The sequence below is a fragment of the Pantherophis guttatus genome, chromosome 4, assembly GCF_059756535.1.
Source record: "Pantherophis guttatus breed Tessera chromosome 4, ASM5975653v1, whole genome shotgun sequence".
NCBI lineage: Eukaryota > Metazoa > Chordata > Lepidosauria > Squamata > Colubridae > Pantherophis > Pantherophis guttatus.
The window spans coordinates 80,949,420-80,961,599 of NC_142066.1; the positions used below are offsets into that span (position 1 = coordinate 80,949,420).

Consider the following 12,180-nt stretch of genomic DNA (forward strand, 5'->3'; position numbering starts at 1 on the left):
CAAGCATTTGCAGATGACGTTGCCCTAATCCTTGAAGACCCTATAGAGTCGGGACCTAAAGTATTGGAGGAATTAAGTAAATATGGAGAGGTGGCAGGCTTCATATTGAACAAAACTAAAACTAAAGTATTGATTAAGAACATAACTGAGAGTCAGCAAAACGAGATAGAAGAAGTATTAGGACTACAGGTTGCCAAAAAAATTAAATACTTAGGAATTTGGATTACATCAAGATGTTCGACTCTGAAAGACGATAACTATATTCCCCTAATCAGAAAAATAAAACAAGACCTAGATAACTGGAAAAAAATAAGATTATCACTTTTGGGCAAGATAGCCACAATTAAGATGAACATCCTCCCCAGAATATTATTTCTATTCCAAAATAAATTTAGATAAAAAATTCTTTCTAGAATTAGACAAAATCATTAGAGAATTTATATGGGAGGGGAAAAAACCGAGATTTTCCATTAAAATTTTAAGAGGCAAAAGAGACATAGGTGGATTTGGACTCCCGGATTGGGAAACATACTATAGGTCAGCCAAGCTAGTTTGGATAAGAGATTGGATCACCCTGGAAAATGCGAGAATTCTTACTCTAGAAGGCCATGACTTGCAAAAAGGCTGGCACGCCCACATCTGGGAAATGGAGAAGAAAAAGAAGACATATTTCCATAGACATAAAATTAGAGATTCCTTGATACAAACATGGACCCAGATCAGACAAAAACACTACAAGAAAATCCCAAATTGGCTCTCAACGGAGGCCAATTGGATGGAGGCCCTGACTCACCCAAATAGGTGGGAGAGGGAGAAAATGGCCAGATATAAAGATATTCTAGACGAAGGAGGGAGGCTTAAACCAAATGATACCTTACAAGAGCAAGGAATAACCTTAGATTGGTGGACCTACTCACAAGTAAAATCCAGATATCAGAGGGACAAAGAACAATACGGTCTAGAACCGGGACCAAATGGATTGGATAAAGTTCTGATGGGAACAAATAAAAAGATTCTGGCAAAATTATACAATTATCTGTTAAGCGATGAGAAGTTTGAAGATGTTACAAAGAATCAAATAATTGCATGGGAGAAAAATATAGGGTGCAATATAAATTTCGGGGAATGGGAGGAGGCATGGAATAGAAATCTTAAATTGACTAGAGCGGTGGCATATAAGGAAAACCATTACAAAATGTTTCATAGGTGGTACCTAGCCCCGGCCAGACTAGCGAAGATATATCCCAATATACATCCCAATTGTTGGAAATGCGGCCATGGCCAAGGCACCTTCTTTCACATGTGGTGGACATGCCCGGAAGCGAAAGGATATTGGAGTAAGATCAGGAGATGGTTACACGAAATAATTGGGGAAGATATTGAACTAACACCAGAGATTTTCCTCCTAGGAATAATAAAGAAGCCATATAGAAAGGAAATGACACATTTAATGATCCATATAATTACAGCCGCTAGATTGGCATACGCACAGTTTTGGAAAGAGAAAATTCAACCACCAGAAGAGTTTACAATTAAGAAAATACTCGAGTGCGCAGAGATGACTAAATTAACTTATGAATTAAATGATGAAAAGTCAGTATACTATATGGTGTGGGAAAGGTGGTACAAGTGGTTGCATGATAAAATGGAAGAAAGATCAAAGGTGTTAAATATTGGTTAAAAGTGAGTCAAAATATCAACAAGTATTATTTATGTAAATAGTTAAAACACTGCATATCCGATACAAATTGAAAATGTTTATTATATTTATGTGTTCTACGTTATTGTTTGAATGATTGTTTTGTTTGTTTGTTTGTTTGTTTGTTTTTTTCTCATTTATTTCCTTTTTGTTCTGTAAAAAATCTCAATAAAGTCTATTAAAAAAAAAAAAGAAGTGGGGACAGCGGACATCCCTGTCTGGTTCCTTTTTCGATTTTAAACTCTGTTGCCAAACTTCCATTAATAATAATCTGTGCCTTTTGCTCTTGGTAAATTGCTGAGATTGCCTGTATAAATTGATCCCCAAAGTCCATCTTTTTTAAAGTAGAAAATTCCAGTCCACTCTATCAAAGGCCTTCTCTGCATCCAAGAAGACCAGCACTGCAGGGATCTGTTTATTCTTCTCAAGATATTCCAATAAATCTATTACTTGCCTTACATTGTCCTTCATGTATCTACCCTTGATAAATCCCGCTTGATCATCATGAATCACCTTTTGGATTACTGGCATCAACCTGTTGGCTAGTACTTTTGCATAAATTTTATAATCAGTATTCAGAAGAGATATTGGTCTATAATTCTCTGGTTTTTTAGGACCTGCTTGCTCTTTTGGTATCAAAGAAATATACGCTGTTGTCCATGATGGGGGTATTTTACCCCCTTGTTGGATATTACAAAATAGATCTCTGAGTTGTTCCACCATTTCTGCTTGCAAAGTTTTATAATACACTGCAGTCAAACCATCCGTTCCAGGAGCTTTGGCTGTTTTTAATTGTTTAATTGCTACTATTATCTCCTCCTCTGTTATAGGATGATTGATTCTTTGCTTTTGTTGGTCAGTAATTTTTGTAACTCTTTTATTATCTAAGTATTTTTCTATAAGTCCATTCTGCACATCCTCTTTAGCATATAATTTAGTGTAATAGTCCACAAAAGCTTCTTTAATTAATTTTTGTTGAAAAATTTCTTTCCCTCCAATATCAATACTATCAATAGTCCGTATACTCTGTTTTTTCCTTAATGTGTAGGCCAACCATCTGCCCGGTTTATTGGCATTACAAAATGTGTTACGCTTCGCATATTGTAAGTTTGTTGCAACTTGTTCCGCCATAAGCATTTGAAATTGGTCTTTCAAAAGTTTTATAAAACTACGTATTCTTTCATCTGTTGGATTTTTAATAAATAACTGTTCTTTATTCTTTATTTCTGCTTCCAATTCAGATCTTTTCTTTTGTCGAATCAGTCTATGTTTAGAATTCATATAAATAAGCACCCCTCTCATATAAGCTTTGCTTGCATCCCACACAATTTCAATTGGGGTACCTTTATTCAAATTTATTTCGAAAAATTCTTTCAAATGCTTTTTAAATTCTATTATATTTTTTTCATATCTGAACAAGTTCTCATTTAATCTCCACGAGCGTCTCTCAGTCTTGTCTATCTCAATTTCTATCCATACTGGGCTATGGTCGGTCAAAGTTCTTGGAAAAATCTTTGTTCTTTTTGTCTTGACAAGTAAATCATCTGACAACAAAATAAAGTCAATCCTAGAGAAGGATCTGTGTCTGTCGGAAAAAAAAGTATAGTCCAATTCTTTCGGATTATGTATTCTCCAAATATCTTTTAGTTCCAAATCTTCTTTCATGTCAAAAAGTCTGTGGTAATCTGATCCTAGACTTCGCCAAACTCTTTTTATCTAATTTAGAATCGATTACTCCATTCCAGTCTCCCATAATTAAAATAGATCTGTAATCCCATTGCAGTATTTTAGTATGTAACATTTTATAGAAATGGTCCTGTTGTTGATTGGGAGCATAAATTCCAATCAGAAGAATTTGGCCATTTGCTGTAAGCAATTCAATTGCTACAAACCTACCATCTTCATCTGCTTCTATAACTTTAGCTGTTAACTTTTTATTTACATAAATAACCACACCATTCTTTTTTTGCGAAGTTGAAGATATAAAATGTGTTCCTAATTTGGAATTTATCAAATACTTTTGATCTTGAGTTGTGATATGCGTTTCTTGTAGACAAATTATATCATTATTAAATTGTTTCAAATATGCAAATAATTTCTTCCTTTTCTGTGCTAAATTCAACCCATTCACATTCCAAGATAAACACTTAATCGTCATCTTTATCTTTCTGAAGCAAAGAGCAGAATAACCGAATGTCTTCCGAAATCTTCGGTCTCGCTCCCCCCATGGCTCCAGTCTCTTGTGTAGTACTCTTAGCTCCCTTTTTATCTTGTCTTTCCTGTTGTTGCTTTTCTTTAAATTGCTTAGATTTTGCTCGGGTTATAGGCTGATCCTTAACTTCAGCCATCCGAACCAGGTCCAAGATTGGAGAAGATTCCAACAAAGGCTCATCCAGAAAACCTCCTTCAGCACCCTGCGTTTCCTCTGGCTCCTGCTTGGACTGTTCTTGCGGTTCTTGTTGAAGTTGCTTCTTATCACTCTCCTTAATCTCCAGAACTGTGGATGTACGTGGAGATGGTGTTCTTTCTTTGAAAATAGTAGTGTAAAAATGCTCAGCCTTCTCCACAGTGTTCAAACAATGTCTTTCTCCCTTGTATTTCAAAATTATGCCAGTTGGGGCATCCCACCGAAATGGTATCTGTTGATTTTGCAATTCTTTAACAAGAAAGCCAAAATCTTTTCTGGCTTTCAACATTTTAGGTGGTAGTTCTTTGTAGACTCCAATTTGTGAGCCCCCCACTTGCACAGAAGTATGAAAAGATTTTTGCAGGATATCATTTCTTATTGCTCTGTCCGTAAAATATATGACCACATCTCTAGGCAGTTGTCTTTGTCTGGCCACCCAAGAATTCACTCTGTAAATTTTATCTATTTTGTAAAAAACCACATCAGGATTAATTTTTAAAATCACTGCCAGAGCCTCAGCACAGGTCTGTCTCAAATCCTGTCTGTCATCTTCTCTGATTCCTCGAAGCCTTATGGCAAATTCCATTGCCCTGAATTGCATCATAACAATTTCATTTTCAACTCTCTGCATTTTATCAACATCAGAAATTTTATAGTCATTGTCCTTCATCTTAACATTGACTTCTGATTTAAATTCTTCCACTTTAGAGTCAACTTTAATAATAAATTCTGCAAGGCCAGACGCCACATCTGATATTTTTTTAGTCACCTTGCTATGATTCTGTTTCACCATATCTTTAATTTCATTAATTTCCTGCATAATTTCCTGTTGAGACTTTTGAAGTTTATCATCTATTTCCTGTTGGGATTTTTGAAATTTATCATCCAAAACTTTAAGAAATAAATTCTTTTAAATCTCCAACATCAAAATCTTTTTTCTGAGTCTGTAACTGTTGAGCAGGGGGAAGCTGCGTTTCACGTTTGTGTGTGGGGGATCCCCCCCTTGCTGCCTTCCCTTCCTGCTTCTTTGAGGCCATCCTGCCACGTAAACTAGTTTTTCTGAAGAGGGAAGTCCCTTTTCCTTTCCCACCTCCACAGAGACTTCTAAAAAAGTCCCCCAGATTTAATCAAATAAGAACTGGAGTAAAGCAAAGTCAAATATTAATAAAGAGGAATTTTTCTCTTGTTTCTCTTGTTACAAGCGAAGCAACTTTGTAGCAACTTGATAACTTTGTAACAAAGCAAGATGACTTCACTAATCCACACTCGCTGGCTCATTAACTCTAATGCTGAGCGCCATATTTTTTCAAGTCACTTTCACTCATTCGCATTTTTTCTTAAATTGAAAAGTCAACAAAGCGCTAATACTTGCGATTCCAAGTTTCAGGGTTCAAGTGTATATCCGCTGCTTGTTAAGGTTGGTTCCTTTCGCTTTAAATGTTTACTGCAGCTGGCTTGTTCTGCAAAGGCAGAATCGTCCCACGCCGCCCGGAGTCTCAGCAGGTTGGGAGGGAGCCGCACCTGTTTCCTCCCCAGAAACAGTTCCCTGGGGGGTTACCGGGGCTCGACCTGTGCCCTGCTATCTCTCCTCCAACAATCCTCAGGATTTTGAAGTTTTCGAGCCGCTTCTCGATCGCGAAGCGGCTCTACAGGCGGCGGGGCTGGCGGTCCTTAAAAAGGCACCGTCGTCGCCGAAGGCTAGCAAACCGGAAGTGTCTTCGTCTTATCTTTGTTAATTCGGAAACCTGCAACTCTACTGTAGTTCTCTACCTCCTGAAGTAAGTTTTACCTGAATCTAAGGGATCCTCTACAATAAAAACCAAATCATCCGCATGAGCCTGAATTTTATATTCTTCAGATCTCACCTTCAGCCCTTTTATTCCCTGATTCCTCCTAATTTCCCTTAGGAGAGGTTCTAGTGTAAGTATAAATAAAAGTGGGGACAGTGGGCATCCTTGTCTCATGCCTTTTCCGATTTCAATCTTGCCCGTTTCTTCCCCACTGATTAAAGCTCTAGCTATTTGAGTTGAGTAAATAGATCTTACCCCCCGTATGTAATTGTCTCCAAATTCCATCCTATCTAACAAGGCAAACATAAATTTCCAGCTAACCCTGTCGAAGGCCTTCTGAGCATCAATAAAAATAAATGCTACTTCCTTATTTGCAAACGTCTCATAGTAGTCCATTGCATCTATTATCGTCCTCACATTGTCCCTTATTTGTCTGTGCGGCAAAAACCCATTCTGGTCTCTATGTACTGTATATAGTGGTTTAAAACAAAATTCATTCTCCCCGCTAAGATTGAGGCGAAGATCTTATAATCAGTATTCAGGAGGGATATAGGCCTATAATTGTGGATCAACGATGAATCTGTTTCTCCTTGGGAATCAGGGAGATATAGGCCCCAGTCCAGGAGTTTGGGATCCGACCCTCCAAAATAATTCCATTAAAAACTTCGGTCATATGTTGTCCCATTGTATCAGAAATTTTCTTATAAAATTCCATAGGTATTCCATCTGTCCCCGGAGTTTTCCCTAATTTCTGCTTCCCAATTGCCTCTTCCACCTCCTTCTCTGAAATTTCCCTATTAAGTATTTGTCTTACCTCTTCTGACACTTTTGGAAGATGCAGCTCCTCTATATATTTGTCCATCTCTTGATCTGACCCTTCCTCTCCCTTTTATAAATCTGTGAAAAACTTCTTTACAATTCCCTTCATACCTTCCCCATCTGTTGCCTTTTTTTGGTGGTTGCTTTTTAAAAGCCAATCTGGTGTCTTATAAAAAGCAAGACTGTCTTGACAGTAACAAAAGATACTATTTGCTTATGAGCTCTTCCATTATAAGAAAATAGTTTTAGGAAGGAAAAAAAAAGGTTGGATATTGTAAAAAAACAAAAGGGAAACCTTTCTTGATAATTCACAACCACATGACTTCTGTATCATGTGCAACACAATATAATACAAAAGCCCTACTAAATTAAAGTCATTCAGGCAAATATAGTTGCATCATGTCTATTGTATGTCTGTAAGTATATCAATATTTTAATCACTATGCAAGCATGAATGATTAGCATTTGCATGGAATGCAATCTGATAGGGACTAACATTACATGCTAAATAACTGAGTATTTAGATTATGTGATTAAATCTAAGTCAAAAAATCTAACTTATGAATCCTAGATAAAATTTATTGATTGCACTAACATGTGACCAGAAAATATTCCTTAGCAGTCCTAGCCCAGTTTTCAAATATTTTGACTAATAGGCATCTTGTAAAAATATGATTTTTTAATATACTTCAGGCTAAGTTGAATTTTCCCTCTCTTTTAGACTTATTTTCAGCAAAATGCACTTGAGTACATTTTTTAGAACAGGAAGGGGTTCTATATACTGGTTTTAATATTAGGTGATGGTGAAAATAAGAATTGTTTATTGCATACTTTTTGTGCTCAACATCATTGCGTATACCCATGTTATTAAGTCTGTGTTTTTTCCTGTTCTTTTATTACAGTTTGTCTTGGATGTACTCCAGTGTATTATTACAATAGGTACAAGAAAATACACACAGAGATAAAGGAAAAGATAAAGGCAAAACAGACACACCTTATTGCTCTGCCAAACCAAGAGGTTTAAGCATGTAAAAATAAATCAGCTGAAGGACTGAATATTTGCTGAAGTAATTCTGGCATAGCAGCAAAGTTACAACAGGCATATGGCTTGAAAGACATTCTAGCACCATTAAAGAAAAGGTGAAAAAAGGAATTCTTATGCTTCTTTCTATGGATATAGAATATTAACTTTCTAATGTTTACCAAAGGGAAAAAAATCCATGTTTCCAGATATGTTTGCAAAGGAAAGTCTGGAATGTAAGAGCAAACTATTATGTGTTTTCCATATTATTTAAAATGTGATCTCATATCCAAAATGCTAATGCAGTTTGGCTTTAAAAAAATCAAAAGTAAGAATTAATATTGTTAGTAAATGTTCAGCCAAATTAATTTTTATTACCTTTCTATTTATGTGTGATTATTTGGAGTTTTGCTGGACTGTACTTTGTAGATTTAAGCCATAAAGGTTTTTTATCCCAGTATCCCATAGTGGAAGAATTGTTTATAGATCAACAGTACTTTTCTTATTAGGTGTATCATTGTTATTACAAACATTTTCAAAAATTCCCATTAGATCTTGGATCAGGGGTGAAATGCTCCCGGTTCGGACTGGCTCGGGCGAATAGGTAGTGATGGCGGTGGGCAGTTCGGAGAACCGGTAGCAAAAATCCCTCCCCCCCCCCCGGCCTCCAGCTTGCTTACCTTAGCTGCTGGTCGCAACGCCTGCCTTGCTTCGCTTGCTGTAATCCCTGCAATCCATTGCATCAGCAAGCAACTGAATCTCCCTACCTGCAATCAAGCTCATCGGTGAGCAGCTCTATCTGCCTGCCTGCCTGCCTGCAAGTTTTTTTCCCCTTTGGGAGCTTTAAAAAAATAGTTAATTGGGGTTTTTTATAGCTGTTCTTTTTTTAGACCTAGCCATTTAAAGTTTAGGAAGTTTTAAATTTAGCTGTTTTATAAATAAAATAAAATAATATTTGTGCAGCTTTCTGAGATTTTGTGTGTTTCTGTAGTGTTTCACTCTAACTACACAAACACACAAAATCTCACAAAGCTGTATGTGGAATTTTGTGTGTGTAAAGTGTGAAAGTTGGTTTTTTGGACTTTTTGTGCCTGTGTGAGGTTCCTGCTTGTTGCAGGGGCCATTTTGGATCTAGCACAGCTGCTTTTACATTGTGGGTGAGCCAGTTGTGTTGTGTGGTGTGGTGTGGTGTGGTGTGCGTGTAAAGTGTGAAAGTTGGTTTTTTGGGAGAATCCTACAACTGGAAGGGCATGACCTATCGAGAGGCTGGCATGCCTACCTCTGGGACAAAGGAAAAGGGACGGGGATATACTTCCACCAACACAAAATTAGAGATACATTAATGAAGACATGGAAAGAAATCAGGCATAAACATTATTTGAAATACCCAAAATGGATATCTATAATGGAGGCTCTAGTCCATCCAAATACATTAGACAGGGAGAAAATGGTCACTTACCAAAATATTCTGGATAATAGTGGCAACCTTATACCTAATGAGATACTAAAAGAGCAAGGGATCCATATTGATTGGTGGCCCTATATACAAATTAAATCCCGCTTTAGTAAGGATAAACAAGAAAAGGGAATAGAGATGGGGACAAATAGTTTCGATAAGGTATGGCTAGGTAGTGAGACCAAATTATTAGCTAAATTATACTCCTACCTTCTCGAATATGATAGAGAAGGAGAAATATTAAAAGACCAAATGATTGCTTGGGGGAAAAACATCGAATGAAAGATAAATCTTGATGATTGGGAAGAAATATGGAATAGCAATCTCAAACTGACGAGAGCAATAAACTATAAGGAGAATCAGTACAAGATGCTATATAGATGGTACTTAGCACCATCTAGAATTGCCAAGATCTACCCAAATACAAGCCCTAAATGTTGGAAATGTGGCCACCCCCAAGGTACCTTCTATCACATGTGGTGGACGTGTCCGGAAGCGAGGAAGTTTTGGAAAAAAATACAAAAATGGATCCAAGAAATATTAAAGGAGGACATTAACTTCCTCCCGGAAATTTATCTCCTGGGAGTGCTAAAACGAACACTTGGAAAGGACAAGAAATATTTGAGTATCCATATTATTACAGCTGCTAGACTCTCCTATGCTAGATATTGGAAAGAGAAAAAAGGACCAACTGAGGAACAGATAGTCAATAAGATACTCGACTGCGCAGAAATGTGCAGATTAACGTATGTGTTAAACGGAAAGGAAGATTCAGAATTCTATGCGATCTGGGATTTGTGGTATAGGTGGCTAGAAATTAAATGCAAAAGTTAATACTTATGTGGAATAATGCACAACGATTAGATAATCCTGTATACTATAGTACTTTAATTAAACAGTAATCAATTTTACTCATAAGAATTTTTGTACAAACTGTATAAATGATTAGATAATTGACTAGATACCGCACTTGTAAATATACAATATGACTACACGTTGCCGAACCGTTTAGTTTGAATTGTAATATGTTCTTAATTCAATAAATTGCATTAAAAAAGAAAGAAAGAAAGAAAGTTGGTTTTTTGGGCTTTTTGGGGCTGTGTGAGGTTCCTGCTTGTTGCAGGGGCTATTTTGGGTCCAGCACAGCTGCTTTTACCTTGTGGGTGAGCCAGTTGTGTTGTGTTGTGTTTTGTAGGTTAAAAAAGGGCAACAAAGTGACGTTGACTTGACCAACAAGCCACTCCCACCCAGTCATCTAACTACCAAGCCCCGCCCACTAATTAAGCCCCACCCACATAACCGGTAGCAAAAAAATTTAGATTTCACCCCTGTCTTGGATGTATCTTGGATGTACCCCTGTCTTGGATGTAACCAAGCCCCGCCCACTAATTAAGGCCCGCCCACATAACCGGTAGCAAAAAAATTTAGATTTCACCCCTGTCTTGGATGTATCTGTCCAGTGAGGGAGAATCGATCAGCGAGTACGTCGCTGCCCTGCACAAGGCCGCAAACCAGTGCGAGTACTGAGACTTCGATGAGATGCTGCTAGAGCAAGTAATCTGCGGAGAGATATTCGCTTGCAGAGAAGGTTGCTCGCAAAGACAAATCTCACACTACACATCGCACTGGACGAGGTGAGGGCTCACGAATCTTCCTCCAAGGTAGCCGAGAGACTACAGGGGACGACGCAGAGCAGAACGGCACAGAAACCACCAGGAAACCGTAGGCACGGGGAGCAAGGAAGAGTCGGATGAGGAAGTCTGCCAGACCGAACAGGACCGGCAGGACCAGCGAGGCCACCAAGATGCCTGTGCGAGTTGTGGGGAACCCCATACAAGCCAGACCTGCAAGTTCCGAGACGCCATTTTCAGGCAATGCGAGCGGAAGGGGCACATCGCTAGAGTCTGCAGAGCCAAGCAGAACCCCCATTACAAGCCGCGGAACACTAGCCAATCAGAGATGGCGCAGCGGACGAGAACCAATCCGAAGGGCGGCTACAGGAAGAGCACGAAATCCGAGGATATCGAGGGCTGCACCATTCGAATCGGCAGGACCTGCACATCCCCCGGAGAGAAGACCTACACGACGGTCGACATCGAGGGGCATGAGTGCGTAATGGAGATTGACATTACCATCATGTCCTGGTACAAGCTAAAGAAGGCCGTCCCCATCATCCAGAGACGGCAACTACGACACCAGCGGCTGGGACTGCGCGATTACCAGGGGAACCGCACCCTCGTGGAAAGAATCGGTGAGTTCCAGGTGGAGTACAGGGAATTCCGGGAAAAGCTTCCCCTCACCATAGTCAGTGGAAAGCTCCCAAGCCTCCTGGGCATGGACTGGTTCAGAGCCCTGGGCATGGGATTCACCGGAGTCCGCAACGTGCAAAGCACCCTGAAGGACGACCTGATGCAGGAGTTCCAGGACGTGTTCAACAAGCGACCCGGCAAGTATGTGGGGACCCCTATTTCATTCAACCTCGACCCCAATATTGCCCCCATCTGGCTGAAACCCAGGAGGGTACCTTTCACCCTAAAGCCCAAGATCGATGTGGAACTGGACAAATTAATCAAGCAGGGGGGTGTTAGTGCCAGTCGATCATGCCCAATGGGAGACCCCAATTGTGATCCCCGTTAAGCCAGATGGGTCTGTGCACATCTGCGCAGACTATAAGTGTACGATCAATAAGGCCCTCCAACAGAGCGTTTACCCGGTTCCGATCGTACACCATCTGCTGCATTCCCTAGGGCCAGGCAAGATCTTCGCTAAACTCGATCTTGCGCAGGAGTATCAGCAGTTGCCAGTAGATGGCGCTACCGCAGAGGCACAGACTACAGTAACACATAGAGGTGCCTTCAAGTGTATCAGACTCCAATTCGGAGTCAGCATAGCTCCAGGACTGTTCCAGAGCACCATGGAACAACTGTTACAGGGGATCCCCGGGGTGGTCCCGTATTTTGATGAAGTGCTCATCACCACAGAAGATGA

General features: G+C 39.3%; 2 protein-coding genes across 9 annotated transcripts in view; one reads left to right on the forward strand and one right to left on the reverse strand.

The window, feature by feature from the left end:
• Window positions 1-8,196, forward strand: part of MATCAP2 (microtubule associated tyrosine carboxypeptidase 2) — a 240,471-nt gene extending 232,275 nt beyond the window's left edge. Inside the window, exon 9 of the transcript XR_015734227.1 lies at window positions 7,618-8,196. The gene's annotated coding sequence lies outside the window, so the exon portion shown is untranslated. The remainder of the gene's footprint in view (window positions 1-7,617) is intronic.
• Window positions 1-12,180, reverse strand: part of EEPD1 (endonuclease/exonuclease/phosphatase family domain containing 1) — a 220,691-nt gene that overhangs the window by 183,648 nt on the left and 24,863 nt on the right. The window lies entirely within an intron of this gene.